We start from the raw sequence: 17,500 nt of genomic DNA, 5'->3' as shown, positions 1-17,500 counted from the left end.
ATATAAACTCGTCTAGGTATCAAATACCTCCTTTGTCATGTCCACGTATCAATCCAGTGCTAACTCAACAAACCGTCAGAAACGCAGGTAAAAATTATTCAGAAGGGTTAAGTTCACTTTTCTCGTGTTAAACATTTTGGGGCAACGAGGGTGCCAAATAACAATGTGTTCGAAGCAGAAGTTTCATGTGGGTCGAGGAGGAGGAGCCACAGTCCCCCTTTACTGTGTACCTTTTGCTTGGCCCCGGTATAAACTGTTTGCTTGCCTAACAGATTTACTATTGTGACATCCAGTGGACACATTTAGAACAGCAGTTTCTTTCGTTTAAAAAAAAAAGCAGCTCCTTTTTATACTCGGCAAACTCATCACGCGGGCCAGATAAAACCTGTTCGCGGGCCGTATGTTTGACACTTCTGCTCTACACAATAAGAAGAGTAAGATATCATAAATGCAAGTAAAATTAAAAACATAATATGAGTGAACTGTAATATTTACAAATAGAGATGTTATATTATCGGCCTGCTGATATTATCGGCCGATAAATGCGTTAAAATGTAATATCGGAAATTATCGGTATCGTGTTTTTTTTTCTTTTCTTTGTAATGTTTTTATTTTTATTAAATCAACATAAAAAACACAAGATACACTTACAATTAGTGCACCAACCCAACCCCCCCATTTACACTCATTCACACTCATTCACACAAAAGGGTTGTTTCTTTCTGTTATTAATATTCTGGTTCCTACATTATATATCAATATATATCAATACAGTCTGCAGGGATACAGTCCGTAAGCACACATGATTGTGCGTGCTGCTGGCCCACTAATAGTACTAACCTTTAACAGTTCATTTGACTCATTTTCATTAATTACTAGTTTCTATGTAACTGTTTTTATATTGTTTTACTTTCTTTTTTATTCAAGAAAATGTTTTTAATTAATTTATCTTATTTTATTTTATTATTTTTTTAAAAGTACCTTATCTTCACTATACCTGGTTGTCCAAATTAGGTATAATAATGTGTTAATTCCACGACTGCATACATCGGTAGATATCGGTATCGGTTGATATCGGTATCGATAATTAAAGAGTTGGACAATATCGAAATATCGGATATCGGCAAATAGCCATTATCGGACATCCCTATTTACAAATGTAAAAAAAATGTAAGTGAATTGTAGTGTTTACAAGAGAAATACTGAAGGTCTTAAGTGTTGTACGTGCATACAAATGTTTTAAATTAAATTTTTCTCTAAGATTATATTTCTCCTCTTTTGTTGAGAAGAATTGTTGTATATTCTTGGGTAGCATGTTATAGTTTGCTTTATGTATAATTTTAGCTGTTTGCAAATTCACTATGTCGTGGAATTTCAGTATTTTTAATACAATAAATAAAGGGTTTGTATGTTCTCTATATCCAACAATATGTATTATTCTAACTGATCTTTTTTCGTAACACCGTTAATGAATGAAGTGTACTTTTGTAGTTTCTTCCCCATATTTCTACACAATAACTCAGATATGGTAACACTAGCGAGCAGTAGAGAATATGAAGTGATTCTTGGTCTAGAACATGTTTTGCTTTATTCATTATTGACGTGTTTCTTGCTACTTTATGTTGTATATTTTTTTTACATGAGATTTCCAGTTCAATTTATCATCAATCATTATACCTAGAAATTTGGTTTAATTTACTCTTTCAATTTCTATTCCGTCTATTTGTATTTGTGTTTGACTTTCTCTTCTACTGTTACCAAATAGCATTATTTTAGTTAGTTAGTTAAGGGACGGCGTGGCGCAGTGGCGCAGTGGAGGAGTGGCCGTGCGTGACCCGAGGGTCCCTGGTTCAATCCCCACCTAGTACCAACCTCGTCATGTCCGTTGTGTCCTGAGCAAGACACTTCACCCTTGCTCCTGATGGGTGCTGGTTATCGCCTTGCATGGCAGCTCCCTCCATCAGTGTGTGTGAATGTGTGTGTGAATGGGTAAATGTGGAAGTAGTGTCAAAGCGCTTTGAGTACCTTGAAGGTAGAAAAGCGCTATACAAGTACAACCCATTAGTTTTACTGAGATTTAACGATAGTCTGTTTTTGTCAAACCATCTTTTTAACTTGTTCATTTCTTCTGTTATTATTTGTATTATCTTCTCTCCTGAACAAAACGCTGCTGTATCATTCGCAAATAATACTAACTTTAAATCTTTTGTAACTTTAGAAATGCCAAATTGTAGACTCTTACTGACACCTGGTGGCGGTAGGAAGTTACTACGCTTGATTTGTTCAGGCACTTCCGGGTTGGCGATGTCACGAATTTTATGAGACAAATAAGAAACAAGACATGTTGTGTTAGCTCTTACAAGCCTTGGAAAAGATAAGTCTGTAAGTAAACTGTTTAACTTGCTTATATACTTCAATATTACGGTGGAAATTGGATAGTAAAATGTTTACGGATAAAACGATTTTTGTGCACTGTTTTAATGGATGTTAAGGACTTAAAATGGCTGCCAGTCGTGTATTTCCACCATGGAAGTCATTTCAACACGTTGATGAAATTAATATTGTATATTTGTGTAAAGCTAATATTTACATAATGTGTATTACATTTCAGCATGTTGTTTGAATCACATAGCTTGTCATTGTGTGTATTTCAGTTTGACAAGTAAAGTGCAAGTAAAGCAAGATCAACTACGACGGCTGGGCGATATGGACAAAAAAGTATATCTCGATATATTTTTACTTAAACTCGATATTCGATATATATCTCGATATATTTTCCGGTGAAAGTAAACATATAAAGTTATACATTTTTGAGTGATATTCAGTGAAATTGAAGTGAATGACAGTAAACAGTCAGTGGCACTTTTATTAACCCAGTTAGTCAAGATCAATCAATGTCAATCAAAGTTTATTTATATAGCCCTAAATCACAAGTGTCTCAAAGGGCTGCACAAGCCACAACGACATCCTCGGTACAAAGCCCACATAAGGGCAAGGAAAAACTCACCCCAGTGGGACGTCGATGTGAATGACTATGAGAAACCTTGGAGAGGACCGCATATGTGGGTAAACCCCCCGCGTCTAGGGGAGACCGAATGCAATGGATGTCGAGTGCGTCTGACATAATATTGTGACAGTCCAGTCCATAGTGGATCTAACATAATAGTAAGAGTCCAGTCCATAGTGGGGCCAGCAGGAAACCATCCCGAGCGGAGACGGGTCAGCAGCGCAGAGATGTTCCCAGCCGATGCACAGGCGAGCGGTCCACCCCGGGTCCCGACTCTGGACAGCCAGCACTTCATCCATGGCCACCGGACCTGTGCCCCCCCCCCTCCACAAGGAAGAGGGGAGCAGATGAGAAAAGAAAAGAAACGGCAGATCAACTGGTCTAAAAGGGGGGTCTATTTAAAGGCTAGAGTATACAAATGAGTTTTAAGATGGGACTTAAATGCTTCTACTGAGGTAGCATCTCTAATTGTTACCGGGAGGGCATTCCATAGTACTGGAGCCTGAATAGAAAACGCTATTTTTTACATGAGATTTCCAGTTCAATTTATCATCAATCATTATACCTAGAAATTTGGTTTCATTTACTTTTTCCATTTCTATTCCGTCTATTTGTATTTGTGTTTGACTTTAAGATGGGTATTAACAGCACAGAAAAGAAACCGTTTAATTAGTACAGAATTATCAATCAATCAATCAATGTCGACTTATATAGCCCTAAATCACGAGTGTCTCAAAGGGCTGCACAAGCCACAACGACATCCTCGGCTCAGATCTCACATCAGGACAAGGAAAAACTCAACCCAATGGGACAATGAGAAACCTTGGAGGGGACCGCAGATGTGGGCACCCCCCCACTGGGCGACCGGTGCAATGGTCGTCGAGTGGATCTAGCATAATATTGTGAGAGTCCAGTCCATAGTGGATCTAACATAATAGTGAGAGTCCTGTCCATAGTGGGGCCAGCATGAGACCATACCGAGTGGAGACAGGTCCCCAACCGATGCACAGGCGAGCGCTCCACCCCTGGTCCCGACTTTGGACAGCCAGCGCTTCATCCGTGGCCACCGAACCTGTGCCCCCCCCTCCACGAAGGAGAGGGGGGCAGAGCAGAAAAGAAACGGCAGACCAACTGGTCTAAAAGGGGGGTCTATTTAAAGGCTAGAGTATACAAATGAGTTTTAAGATGGGACTTAAATGGGGCGGTATAGCTCAGTTTGATTGATTGATTGAGACTTTTATTAGTAGGTTGCACAGTGAAGTACATATTCCGTACAATTGACCACTAAATGGTAACACCCGAATAAGTTTTTCAACTTGTTTAAGTCGGGGTCCACTTAAATTGATTCATGATGCAGATATATACTATCAGATCTATACTATCATCATAATACAGTCATCACACAAGATCATCACATTGAATTATTTACATTATTTACAATCCGGGGTGTGGAGGGGGCGGGGCGGTTAGGTTTGGTTGTTATCATCAGTCATCAACAATTGAGAACAGAGAAATGGATATTGGAACAGTGTAGGTCTGACTTGGTAGGATATGGACAGCAAGTAGTGGGCAGAGAGAGAGAGAGAGAGAGAGAAAGAGAGAGAGATCAGAAGGCATAAGAAAAAGTATTTGCATTTGATTGTTTACATTTGATTATTAACAATCCGGGGAGGGTGTTAGTTTAGGGTTGTAGCTGCCTGGAGGTGAACTTTTAGTGCGGTTTTGAAGGAGGATAGAGATGCACTTTCTTTTATACCTGTTGGGAGCGCATTCCACATTGATGTGGCATAGAAAGAGAATGAGTTAAGACCTTTGTTAGTTCGGAATCTGGGTTTAACGTCGTTAGTGGAGCTCCCCCTGGTGTTGTGGTTATGGCGGTCATTTACGTTAAGGAAGTAGTTTGACATGTACTTCGGTATCAGGGAGGTGTAGCGGATTTTATAGACTAGGCTCAGTGCAAGTTGTTTTACTCTTGTCCTCCACCCTGAGCCAGCCCACTTTGGAGAAGTGAGTAGGAGTGAGGTGGGATCTGGGGTGGAGGTAAATAAATGATAAATGGGTTGTATTTGTATAGCGCTTTTCTACCTTCAAGGTACTCAAAGCGCTTTGACACTACTTCCACATTTACCCATTCACACACACATTCACACACTGATGGAGGGAGCTGCCAATCCCCACCTAGTACCAACCTCGTCATGTCCGTTGTGTCCTGAGCAAGACACTTCACCCTTGCTCCTGATGGGTGCTGGTTAGCGCCTTCTAGAAGTAATCTGACTAGCTAGTTCTGGGATGTTTGGAGTTTAGATTTGAGGGTTTTGGAGGTGCTAGGGTACCAGGAGGTGGTACCCTGGTAGAGTGGCCGTGCCAGCAACTTGAAGGTTCCAGGTTCGATCCCCGCTTCTGCCATCCTAGTCACTGCCGTTGTGTCTTTGGGCAAGACACTTTACCCACCTGCTCCCAGTGCCACCCACACTGGTTTAAATGTAACTTAGATATTGTCTTTCACTATGTAAAAGCGCTTTGAGTCACTAGAGAAAAGCGCTATATAAATATAATTCACTTCACTTCACTACTGAGGTAGCATCTCTAACTGTTACCGGGAGGGCATTCCAGAGTACTGGAGCCCGAATAGAAAACGCTCTGTAGCCCGCAGACTTTTTTTGGGCTCTGGGAATCACTAATAAGCCGGAGTTCTTTGAACGCATAACATTACATAACATAAATAAAACAGAAAATTATTCTTTCTGCGTAAAAGAAATAACATAGCTGTGCAAAAAAGATACAAAATGTATCAAACTCGTATAAAAAAATGTATTTGCAGGCAGGCACTTGGTGATTCCCCTTTCTGGTTCGATGACCCGCCCTATCTTGCCTCTGATTGGCCTGTCCCTAACCAATCGTGACTCATCATAGTAAACATCCGACCAATCATGGATGTTCTTATAAGTGCTAGCACGTCTTGGAAGGGCCCCTGTGATGAGATGGCGACTTGTCCAGGGTGTATACCGCCTTCCACCCAAATGCAGCTGAGATAGGCTCCAGCACCCCCCGTGACCACAAAAGGGACAAGCAGTAGAAAATGGATGGATGGACGTCTTGTAATACTCGGTCATACCGTCCAAATTTGGTCGGTGCCTATAAAAGTACAGAATTTGGTGCCCATCCCTAATTATAATAAAACAAATATAAACCGGTGTTTTGGACACTTGCGTGGAATGCTAGCTGTAGTATTAGGAGAAAAATAACAGTAGGCCTCATTTTCAAATGGCCATGCTTCATTGATCACAGGAAGTAGTCACACACAATGCAATAATAAAACATGGCAAAAAACACAAAAATAAAGTCAAATAAAATTATATATACATATGTGAATTGCAATAGATACAATAGTTTGATAGGTAATGTAAAACATTTATAAATAGTCTGACTAAATCGTTATTTGTGTTAGCCTTAGCTTTAGTGTTAATGTTATACACAGTAAAGATAACATACATTTCTATGCATTTGTCTAATCAGATTTGTTTTAAACAAGCACAATATTGGAAAAAAATGGCAAAATAAATCAAAAACAGGCCAAATTAAATCAAATAAGAAATGCAATAAAAATGAATTTCATATAATTAATTAATGTGTGTATATATATATATTAATATATCTTATAGACCTCAAAGATGCACATCCCCATTGGACGCCCCTCGCGTGCTGGGTTAGCTTTAGCATTGATGCTAACATGACTGTTTTGTTTTACTAGCGCTGCATTTAGACTGTCGGGAGAGCACCAACTGTTCCTTACTTCTGCTTTAATGGTGTTAAAAGAGTCACCCTCTTAAAAGGTAGTCCATCCATGAATAATGTCGACGTGTGGTGAAATTTCACGAGGCGCTCTGCGTCGTGTACGCTGAGCTAATAGTTGTTTTGGTGTCATTTCGGTGTTGTGTGAAGATGAGCAACCTCCTCCTCCTCTTCCTTTTAGAAGCTGCTGGCTCATAAAGTTTATTGTGTGATGAAATATGTTGACACCTTGATTAAAAAACACGGCACCAGAGTTCCTCCAAGATACATTTTTGCAAAAATGGATGTCAGTGGAACTATAAATAAAACTTAGACGGCATTGAACTGTAATGTGCATTTATGATGGTATGTAGGCCTTCATGTTTATTATGATTATGTTTATTAACCAAGCATCTTAATTAACACAGGAGCTTCCACTGAGTAAAGTAAGACAAGATGTGCAAACAGGTAAACATTTTATTAGATACCCCTGATCCATTAAATCCAATACAGGATATAAATACATATAGGAATGTTATGAGATTGACAAAATATTATCTAAAAAATGCAATAAACTGTATAGGAATATACCGTATTCTTCGGAGTATAAGTCGCACCGGCCGAAAATGCATAATAAAGAAGGAAAAAAACATATAAGTCGCACTGGAGTATAAGTCGCATTTTCTGGGGAAATTTATTTGATAAAACCCAACACCAAGAATAGACATTTGAAAGGCAATTTAAAATAAATAAAGAATAGTGAACAACAGACTGAATAAGTGTACGTTATATGAGGCATAAATAACCAACTGAGAACGTGCCTGGTATGTTAACGTAACATATTATGGTAAGAGTCATTCAAATAACTATAGCATACAGAACATGCTATACGTTTACCAAACAATCTGTCTGAAGGAACAGTGTAACTCGGCCTGTCGCCATCACGTCTCCACCTCATCGCGGCCACCACAGCCTGGGGGGGCAATAGACTACAGACTCTGATTACCTTGAACACATTGTTTATTAAAAAAATAACAAAATAACAATATCTAAATAAAAATATTAGAGAAATAAAGAAGCCTACAATTTTTGGTTGTTTTCCGCTCCATTTGCAGAATGGCGATATACGATATATATTTAGATATTTTTTTCCTTAAAGTATAAACAAAACACAAAACAGTCCTAGTTACCTGAGATACTAAGTATGTCATTATTAGTAAGTCAATATTTTGACTTAGTAATTTCATGTTAGTTTGTCTAAATTGTCAGACGATCGCTTATCTGATGTCTCCATCATGTCCAGAAGTCTCTTCTTTATCTGGACGTCTTCTTCTACTGCATTCAGCAACTTTGTCTTGATTGGAAGTTTTTGTTTTAGTCTGTCGCGCTTGTGGCTGTTGAGTTTTGCCTCTACATTTAGAATCAAATGTGCCTTTACATTTACAATCAGATTAATCAGTTATATTGTTATTTTTGCATGAATGCACAAACGTCCACCAAATATTTATTTCTTCATCATAAGTTGCTTCCAAAGGTGTTTCAGAGAATTTGGCATTATGCATCCAAACTGGGCTCACAACCGCAGAGCCAAGTGTACCCACACCAACGTAGTATCTTCTCATCCAACAGCTTCACCTTTAAGACAGCGGCAGTCCAGCCACCCGGACAGCTGCTGCAACAAACGCTTTAAATAACCAAAGATGTTCTGCATGAACTGTCAGAACTCGTCTCAGGTAAGCTCATCTACATATTTGTATTGGATGGATGGATGATGTTAATCTTAAGTCACACTCACACACATAGCTACTATTTTTCAAGAAAATTACATGAATACAGTCTTTATTTTAATTTTAGAAGAATGTACATTTTTGACAAAAATGTCATATTCTTATTAGCGTAATGTTCAAGGACCCTTCCTACGGGCTATATTTTTATCCCCGCCTCCCACATTAAAAAAGTCACACTTTTTTGTTAATGTGAAAGATTTGTATACTTTTTTTGGGGGGTCAAACTTTAATTTAATTTGATGTTTTGTGCGAAAACAAAATAATGAAAAAAGTAACAGTTCAATAATATGTATGTATGTGTGTGTATATATATATATATATATATATATATATATATATATACATATATATATATATATATATTAGGGCTGCAACAACTAATCAAATAAATTGATTAAAATCGATTATAAAAATAGTTGGCGATTAATTTAGTCATCGATTCGTTGGATCTATGCTCTGCACATGCGCGGAGGCAATTTTTTATTGATATTTAAAATTGTTATTTTTTTTATAAACCTTTATATATAAACTGCAACATGTACAAACAGCTGAGAAACAATAATCAAAATAAGTATGGTGCCAGTATGCTGGTTTTTTTTTCAATAAAATACTGGAAAGGATAGAAATGTAGTTTGTCTCTTTTATCCGATTATTAATCGATTAATCAAAGCAATAATCGACATATTAATCAATTTTTAAATTAATCGTTAGTTGCAGCCCTAATATATATATATCTACAAAGACATGCACCTGGGGATAGGTTGATTGGCAACACTAAATTGGCCCTAGTGTGTGAATGTGAGTGTGAATGTTGTCTATCTGTGTTGGCCCTGCGATGAGGTGGCGACTTGTCCAGGGTGTACCCCGCCTACCGCCCGAATGTAGCTGAGATAGGCTCTAGCGACCCCCCGCGACCCCAAAAAAGGGACAAGCGGTAGAAAATGGATGGATGGATCTCTCTCTCTCTCTCTCTCTCTCTCTCTCTCTCTCTCTCTCATTCATATATATATATATATATATATATATATATATATATATATATATATATATATTATACCTTGTGTGTGTATATATATAAATATAAATATATACACACATACACAGGGTGTCCACAAAGTCTGTGTACATGGTTAAAAACACATAATTAAAAAACAAAAACAATTTTATTAATTTCTAATGATTTCTGTGATTTTTAATGCATAATGTGATGTGCTTTGCAAAATTCAGGTGAACTCAATGAAATAGGTCTGAATTGCTGTCTATTTCAGCACACTGGCTGGTAATGCGTTCTCTCATGTGGTTTAAATATGTAATCTTCATTGATTAAACTTTCTCTTTCTGCATACCCCAAGAAATCCAGGGGAGAAATGTCTGGTAAACGAAGGGACCACTCCACATGACCTCTTGTTCCAATCCAGTGAGAAAAAGTGTCATTCAGCCAATCTCTAACAGCTGTAGCAAACTGGGCAGGGGCCCCATCCTGCTGAAACCAGTCTGGAAGTCCCTTGCCTAGGCGCTCAATTTGAGGCATCAATTTGTCTCTCAGCGTGTTTAGATAAGTCTCACCCGTTACTTGTCTATCAAAGAAGAAAGGTCCTAGCACATGCGCTACCACAACCCACACCACACCTTTGTCTATGAACGTTCTCATTCATCCAGGTCATTGTCGTCTCAGGGCATTCAATTGATCGCGACTGGACTGTTTGGTTTATCTTAGAAGACGTTTCGCCTCTCATCCAAGTAGGCTTCATCAGGTCGTGCTCATAGACTTAGATTGGTCATATCTAGTCTGGTGGCTGGTGCCAAAACCACAATTATTTATACTCCAAAACCAGGAGGGTGTGCCTGGGCAAGGATGGTTTCGTCCTATTGTAGTGAGAAAAACAACTGTTTTGATGCAAACAAACAATCCTAACTGTCAAAGCAAAGGACAGTCGTTGAAGTATAATTTCCCATCGTTAGCATTAAGGTATGGTGTGGCAGAACGATCGCTGTGGATCGACTACTATCAGTCCAAAGTAGTCGGAATCCCACGCATAAGCATTCCATTTAGTTCTAATGGCATTCTGGTCACCTCTATGATCAGAATGTTTCTAACTCCTGTTATTTGTTGGAGGCTAAATTGCAGTCTTTTTGGAATGGTTGAAAAGACAGTGTTGAAAGGACAGTGTTGTATGTGGGAGAAAGGTGGTGTCGCAGACCACTAGGGTAGGAATCAATTTGAGGTAAAAATTTCATATGAATGCACAGTTGCGTGATCTGCATATAGTAGGGGGGTTGCTCCTGGTATTGTGCAGCTGTACCTAATGTAGTGACCCATGAGTATGTAGTGTGAGGTGAACATCAAGGACAAATGAATGGTCAACCATGTTTTCGATGTATTTAATCTAATCCATCCTTCCGCACCCACTTGATCCATTATTGCTGTGCCTACCGTCACACTTCTCCACCACTCTCCATCTGTTGGCCTCACTCCATCTCTCCTTCCTCACCCCTCCTCCTCCTCGTCTACCATTCATCCACTAAGCGTGCCTTCCTCCACCTCCCTCGGTCATAATGGAGATCATATGTTGAAGCCAGCGCGTTGAAACCCAACACGGGACGTCCACATCAAATAAAACCTGCTGTCAGCAAGCGAGGCCCGACTCTGCCAAAAGGAATGAAACTATATCTGAGCGTGCCTCAGCGACACGCCGTAAAATGAAAACCCAAAAGAGACGCACCGACAGACGGACTGACAGACCGAGGGACCACACCTCAACCAGGGACATTCCATTCCTCTTCAACAAAGCTACTTTCTGTACCATAGTTGCTCAAGTGCAGATAAAAAAAGCAGATCATGCATTTTAAACCATCTTAAAACATTTATGAATTTAACAGACACTGTTTTTGTCAGGAAGTAGAGGTGACGAACCCCAAGATGCAGAGATGGCAGGCTTGATGCAGGAAAACATGATTTTAATGTCCAAAAAATTCAAGGAAAACACAAACCAGAAACCAGGAAACAGGCAAACTTGAGACAGCAAACAGGAACCATGAAACAGGAAGAACTGGAGACAGCAAACAGTCGAAAGCGTTCAGCATACAGGAACAGCTCACAGTCTACAGCATACAGCTAGTAATACTCCAGCTCTGACTGGAGGGAGAGGCAGGTATAAATAGGAGCCTGATTGGCAATTGCCACCAGGTGTTCCAGGCCGCCAATCAGGTACAGGTGAGGGAAACAAGGGCTCAGGGAGACATGCAGGAAAAGGAACCAAAATAAGAGCGCTGACAGGAAATAAAACAAACACAGAGAAAAAAACAAAACATAACCAAACTGTCAGTGAGAATCCTGACCGTAGCCCCCCTTCCGATAACGGATACCAGACGTTCTAGAAAAACAAAAAAAAAGTCCAAAGTCACTGGAGGGTGGAGGGCAGACAAGGCGGTGGGCCGCAAGCTACACAGCTACTCATAGCCTCCCCCCCTCAAGGGACGGATCCAAGACGTCCCCAAAGAGGACCACAGACGACAGGGATGGGTGGGAGGGAGCTTGAAAGGAGGCAAAACATCTCCTCCATTCGGCCATCAGCGCCAGCATCCTGTCAAGCCTCTCCGCCATAGAAATCTCCGCAGGGTTCGTATTTGGCTGGAGTATTCTGTCAGGAAATGGTGATGGCAAACCCTAAGATGCAGAGATTGCAGGCTTGGTGCAGGAAAACATGATTTTAATGTCCCCCAAAAAATGCAAGAAACACGAACCAGAAAGCAGGAAACAGGCAAACTTGAGACAGCAAACAGGAACCAGGAACCAGGAAGAACTGGAGACAGCAACCAGTCGAAAGCGTTCAGCATACAGGAACAACTCACAGTCCACAGCATACAGCTAGTAATTCTCCAGCCCTGACTGGAGGGTGAGGCAGGTATAAATAGGAGCCTGATTGGCAATTGCCACCAGGTGTGCCAGACTGCCAATAAAACAAACACAGAGAAAAAAACAAAACATAACCAAATTGTCAATGAGAATCCTGACAGTTTTAAGTGACATAATTACTCGCATGTTCACAAGTGCAAGCATAAAGAGAATGTAAAAAACAATAACACACTTCTGAAACTCACTCTTAACCTTAGCAACCAATTATGATATTTGCATCGTCGTATGTTTAAAATAGAAAAAATGCTATTTTACAAGAATCAGTTTTTTCCATGTTTTTTTTTTCTTGGAGAAGTTAAACTATATTAAAGAGAAGTTAATTGCTAAAAAGTTTGTCTTTTTTAAGAAAAAGAAACTCCCCCACCCTAAAAAGTGGTATTTATTTCCAGAAATGTTTTATTTGAATCACAGTAAAAAAAGTATTCTTTCTAGTATTTAAAAAAAATAGTCCAGAATTGTTTTTCCCACAGAAAAAAAACAGATTCCTGAATAAAACGTATTGTCCTCAGAATTTCCTCCCCCCACAAAATAGTTGTATTTCCCCCCCAAAATGTGTTATTTTCAAGCAAAAGTGTTATTTTTTAGAAAATGATTTTTTACAGAAAAAAGTGTTGTTTCTAGGGGAATTTTTTTTTAATTCTTTCCAGATTTTTTTGTTTTTTTCCAGTAAAAAAAAAAAAGATTTCCAGAATTTAAAAAGTACTCTGGAAATGTTTTAGATTTTTATAAACAGATTCCTGAATAAAACCAATTGCCCCAAACCACCCCAATAATTTCTACAACTCTTATTTTTTGTGATAGAGTGATTGGAGCACATACTTGTTCGTCACAAAAACATTCATGAAGTTTGGTTATTTTTTTAATTTATTATGGGTCTACTGACAATGTGACCAAATCTGCTGGATCAAAAGTATACATACAGCAATGTTAATATTTGGTCACATGTCCCTTAGCAAGTTTCACTGCAATAAGGCGCTTTTGGTAGCCATCCACAAGCTTCTGGCACAAGCTTCTGGTTGAATTGTTGACCACTCCTTTTGACAAAATTGGTGCAGTTCAGCTAAATGTGTTGGTTTTCTGACATGGACATGACATCACATGGACAAAGATAAGACCTTCTGGAGGAAAGTTCTGTGGAAAATTTAGCTGTTTGGACACAATACCCAGCAATATGTTTGGAGGAGAAAAGGTGATGCCTTTAATTAATCTAAGGAACACCATGCCTCCCGTCAAGCATGGTGGTGGTAGCATTATGCTCTGGGCCTGTTTTGTTGCCAATGGGACTGGTGCTTTACAGAGAGTGAATGGGACAATGAAAAAGGAGGATTACCTCCAAATTCTGCAGGACAACCTAAAATCATCAGCCCGGAGGTTGGGTCTTGGGCGCAGTTGGGTGTTCAAACAGGACAATGACCCCAAACACATGTCAAAAGTGGTAAAGGAATGGCTAAATCAGGCTAGAATTAAGGTTTTAGAATGGCCTTCCCAAAGTCCTGACTTAAACATATGGACAATGCTGAAGAAACAAGTCCATGTCAGAAAACCAACAAATTTAGCTGAACTGCACCAATTTTGTCAAGAGTGGTCAAAAATTCAACCAGAAGCTTGCCAGAAGCTTGTGGATGGCTACCAAAAGCGCCTTATTGCAGTGAAACTTGCCAAGGGACATGTAAGCAAATATTAACATTGCTGTATGTATACTTTTGACCCAGCAGATTTGGTCACATTTTCAGTAGACCCATAATAAATTCATAAAAGAACCAAACTTCATGAATGTTTTTTGTGACCAACAAGTATGTGCTCCAATCACTCAATCACAAAAAAATAAGAGTTATAGAAATTATTGGAAACTCAAGACAGCCATGACCTATGTTCTTTACAAGTGTCTGTAAACTTTTGACCACGACTGTATCTCAGGTGTTGTATTCATAGTACTTGTATTGTACTGACCACCATTTTTCTCCAGGGTACATTTTCATCATTTACATGGAAATGGTCACAATGTCGATTTGTCCAAAAATGTGGACTTTAAATCATCGGTCTAATATATGAGTGATGAATGTGTTCTCCCTGTGTGGTATTACAAACATGCGCAGCCCGCCCAGTATATCAGACGGCAACATGGCCATTTTTCAGCCCAGCATTACAAAGATAGAGTTGCCCTTCCATGGCTGACGTGTGATAGGGATCCCGAGACCAGAGCAGGAAGATGGATGAATGCGATGCCGGAGGAAGTCGCAGTGTGTCCTGGTCTTCGTCAAGTAGCTGACGGATCAGATGTTATCCAGCCAGGAGGTGTCTGCTCGACTCAACTCCGCGCCGCCACAGTTAGTTTACGCAAAGGATAAACTGTGACCTGCGGGTGTAATCCACCAGCAGGCGGAGCGGGCGGTTGCAGAGCTGGCGTAAATGCCCGCAGCCTTGCTGGGCATCCTCAAGAGGAGCCAAATCTTATTATTTATGGCCACCGCAATCATAGTGCCTTTAAGCACATCACGCAGTCCTCGAGGAAATGTCCTTAAGACAACTCTGACAAAGTGGCGAGCGGCAGTTCCCGCAATCAGTAGCGTGTGCTCTGACAAGAAAGAGGCAACGGATGACAGTGTATTGACTTACTGGGAAACCAGACTGCCAGCAAAGGTTGAATTATTGTCAAACGTGTAAAAAAAAAAAGTTTTGTTTTTTTACAAAGTACTACATGGTGGTGAGCGTACACTTTCTGCATTCAGCAGCGCACATTCTGACAAAAATGAGGCAGGAGATGGCCTTTTCATTGTGAAGCCAGAACTACTAACAAAAATGAACAAAAAAATTATTACGCGTCATATTTACATTTGTGTGTCCAATAATGGTATGGTGAAAGACCGTTTCTGCAATCAGTAGAGTGAGCTATGAAAAGAAGAAGACATCAATATATATTTGTTTTATTGCGAAGCCAAGGTTGAATCCTCAATAAAAGTGTAACTATAATCCCAATAGAGCATACAGTATCGTCAGCATTTTGATTTGGCAGCAGGGAACACTACCCTTGTGAGTGAAACAGCAAAAAGTGTTTTGTATTTAGTTTGTTTGTTAGCAAACTACTTTCTAGTTCATAGAAAATTATGTTAGCATTAGATGGACGGGTGTCCAATTGTCAAACAAACCATCCAACTTTTCCAGCTTGCTCCGCCCACATATTATGATGCACACTAAATACCTTGATAGTTTAGTGTTGCACATCTGTCTAGCATACACAGTCAGAATTTGGGCGGAATCGGATAAACTCTCTAGAATAAGTAGTTTGTTGAAATACAACTTCTGGAATTCGCATAATTAGTTTCAAATGTTTTAAATGAAAACGGCTGAGTTTGTTTGTTTTACAACATGGGTATTTTTTTTTTTTACAAGTTCTAAAATGATAGTCTCTGGGGCCACATTAGGTTAAAAGAGTTTACCTGGCCAGAGGCCTGGCTATCTGTTTGTATATATATATATATATATATGTATATATATATATAAATAAAATATGTATATGTATATATATATATATATATATATATATATATATATATAATATGTATGTGTGTGTATATATATATATATATATATATATATATACACAGTGTTTCCCACAGGACAGGCATCTATTTGTGGTGGTGTGGTCGGGGGGCGGGGGGTGACGGCGGCAGCGGCGATGACCAAGAAGAACGCGGAGTTGGAATATAATTACAACATTTTATGTACATATTTATATACAGATTTGAACAATTAGTGATTCACTGAAATATATTAATTAATTGTGGTTCTTACAAAAAAATATGTCTTATAAAATATAAAAGCTAAAATGTCTCTTAAAGCTCTGCCCCTTTAATTAGTGAATACTAAATAATTTAACTTTAGCCTAATACTACAACCATATTATTTACCAGCAACATAAAGTGAAACAGAGGCAGAGGTGTCCTGCCACAGTCAGTCAACCTCCTCCTCCTCCTGCTGCTGAACAGGTCGCACCTGTGGTCCGGACTGTAGGCCTACCTCCTCTCCAAGTCGAGCCCTTTTCGGCCGTTGAAAATATTTTTCTATACTCATCTGTGTGAAGGAGTGAACATCCAACATTAGAATTTATTACTAACGAGCAGAACCGCTCTATGTACAGTGCCGTCTAACCTTAAGCGGCAGCAGCTCAACACATGCAGGGTTCAACGTTAAGGTTTTTTTCTACTTGCCCGACTTCTCAAATCTACTTGCCCCAATATTTTTACTTGTCCTGCCTAGGTTTTTTTCTGGCTGTGTAGTGCTCATGGCTTATATCTTACTAAAATTCTTCCCGTTGACTATTTACAACACTACACAGTATTTATTATTATTATTATTATCTATAATTACATTTAAATGGCATTGCATACATGTAAAATTAAATGGTATTTCACATTATTTGACCAGTAGCAGTTACACCCATCTGAACAGGTCAGCCACCTGTTTTAAGCCCGATCACAGTTGAAATCTTGAAATGAAGGGCTTTTAATGGCCAAAACATTAACCTGGACAACATTTTAACAGCTGGTTGGATCAGATTTTATTCTTTTCATTGCATTCACATGCTGCAGTGGACAGTGGACAATTTAGCTTCAGTCCATGTGTGTTTATTGACAACATGGTTATAACCTGGACACGTTAGCTCGTCGGTAGGGTAACAAGTGACTTTTACTACGTTCGTCTGCCCCGGCCCACGAGTCAAACAGCGGCGGTGTTAATGAAGCAGCGGATTAACGTTAAATATATGACGAGCCGCGAGCGATGCAGCTATAACATATCTACCTATAACCTATATTACCCTCGTATTTTGATCCCGTTTCGTCCGTCCGTCCGTCCCTCTTCTTCTTCTTCTTCTGGCCCACCGGGTGAATTAAGTGCTATTGGCGGAGTTACCGCCACCTACTGCACCGGAGTTGTAACTACAAGCAACATTCACAGACAGTCCCATTGCTTTTGAGCGGTCGAGCGAGTCAAAAGCCGAAAAATCCATTTGTGGCGGAC

The 17,500-nt window shown here is 39.4% G+C and overlaps 1 long non-coding RNA gene across 1 annotated transcript in view; it reads left to right on the top strand.

Moving 5' to 3' along the window:
* The first annotated feature begins 2,303 nt into the window (after window positions 1–2,303).
* The window catches only part of LOC133617752 (uncharacterized), a 62,205-nt gene continuing 47,008 nt past the window's right edge, over window positions 2,304–17,500 (top strand). The window contains exons 1-2 of the long non-coding RNA XR_009817065.2: window positions 2,304–2,382; window positions 8,408–8,511. This is a non-coding gene — a long non-coding RNA (uncharacterized lncRNA). The remainder of the gene's footprint in view (window positions 2,383–8,407; window positions 8,512–17,500) is intronic.

Source organism: Nerophis lumbriciformis, linkage group LG18 (assembly GCF_033978685.3).
Source record: "Nerophis lumbriciformis linkage group LG18, RoL_Nlum_v2.1, whole genome shotgun sequence".
NCBI lineage: Eukaryota > Metazoa > Chordata > Actinopteri > Syngnathiformes > Syngnathidae > Nerophis > Nerophis lumbriciformis.
Note: the sequence above shows the minus strand (reverse complement) of the source record. Positions and strands in the feature narration are given on the sequence as shown.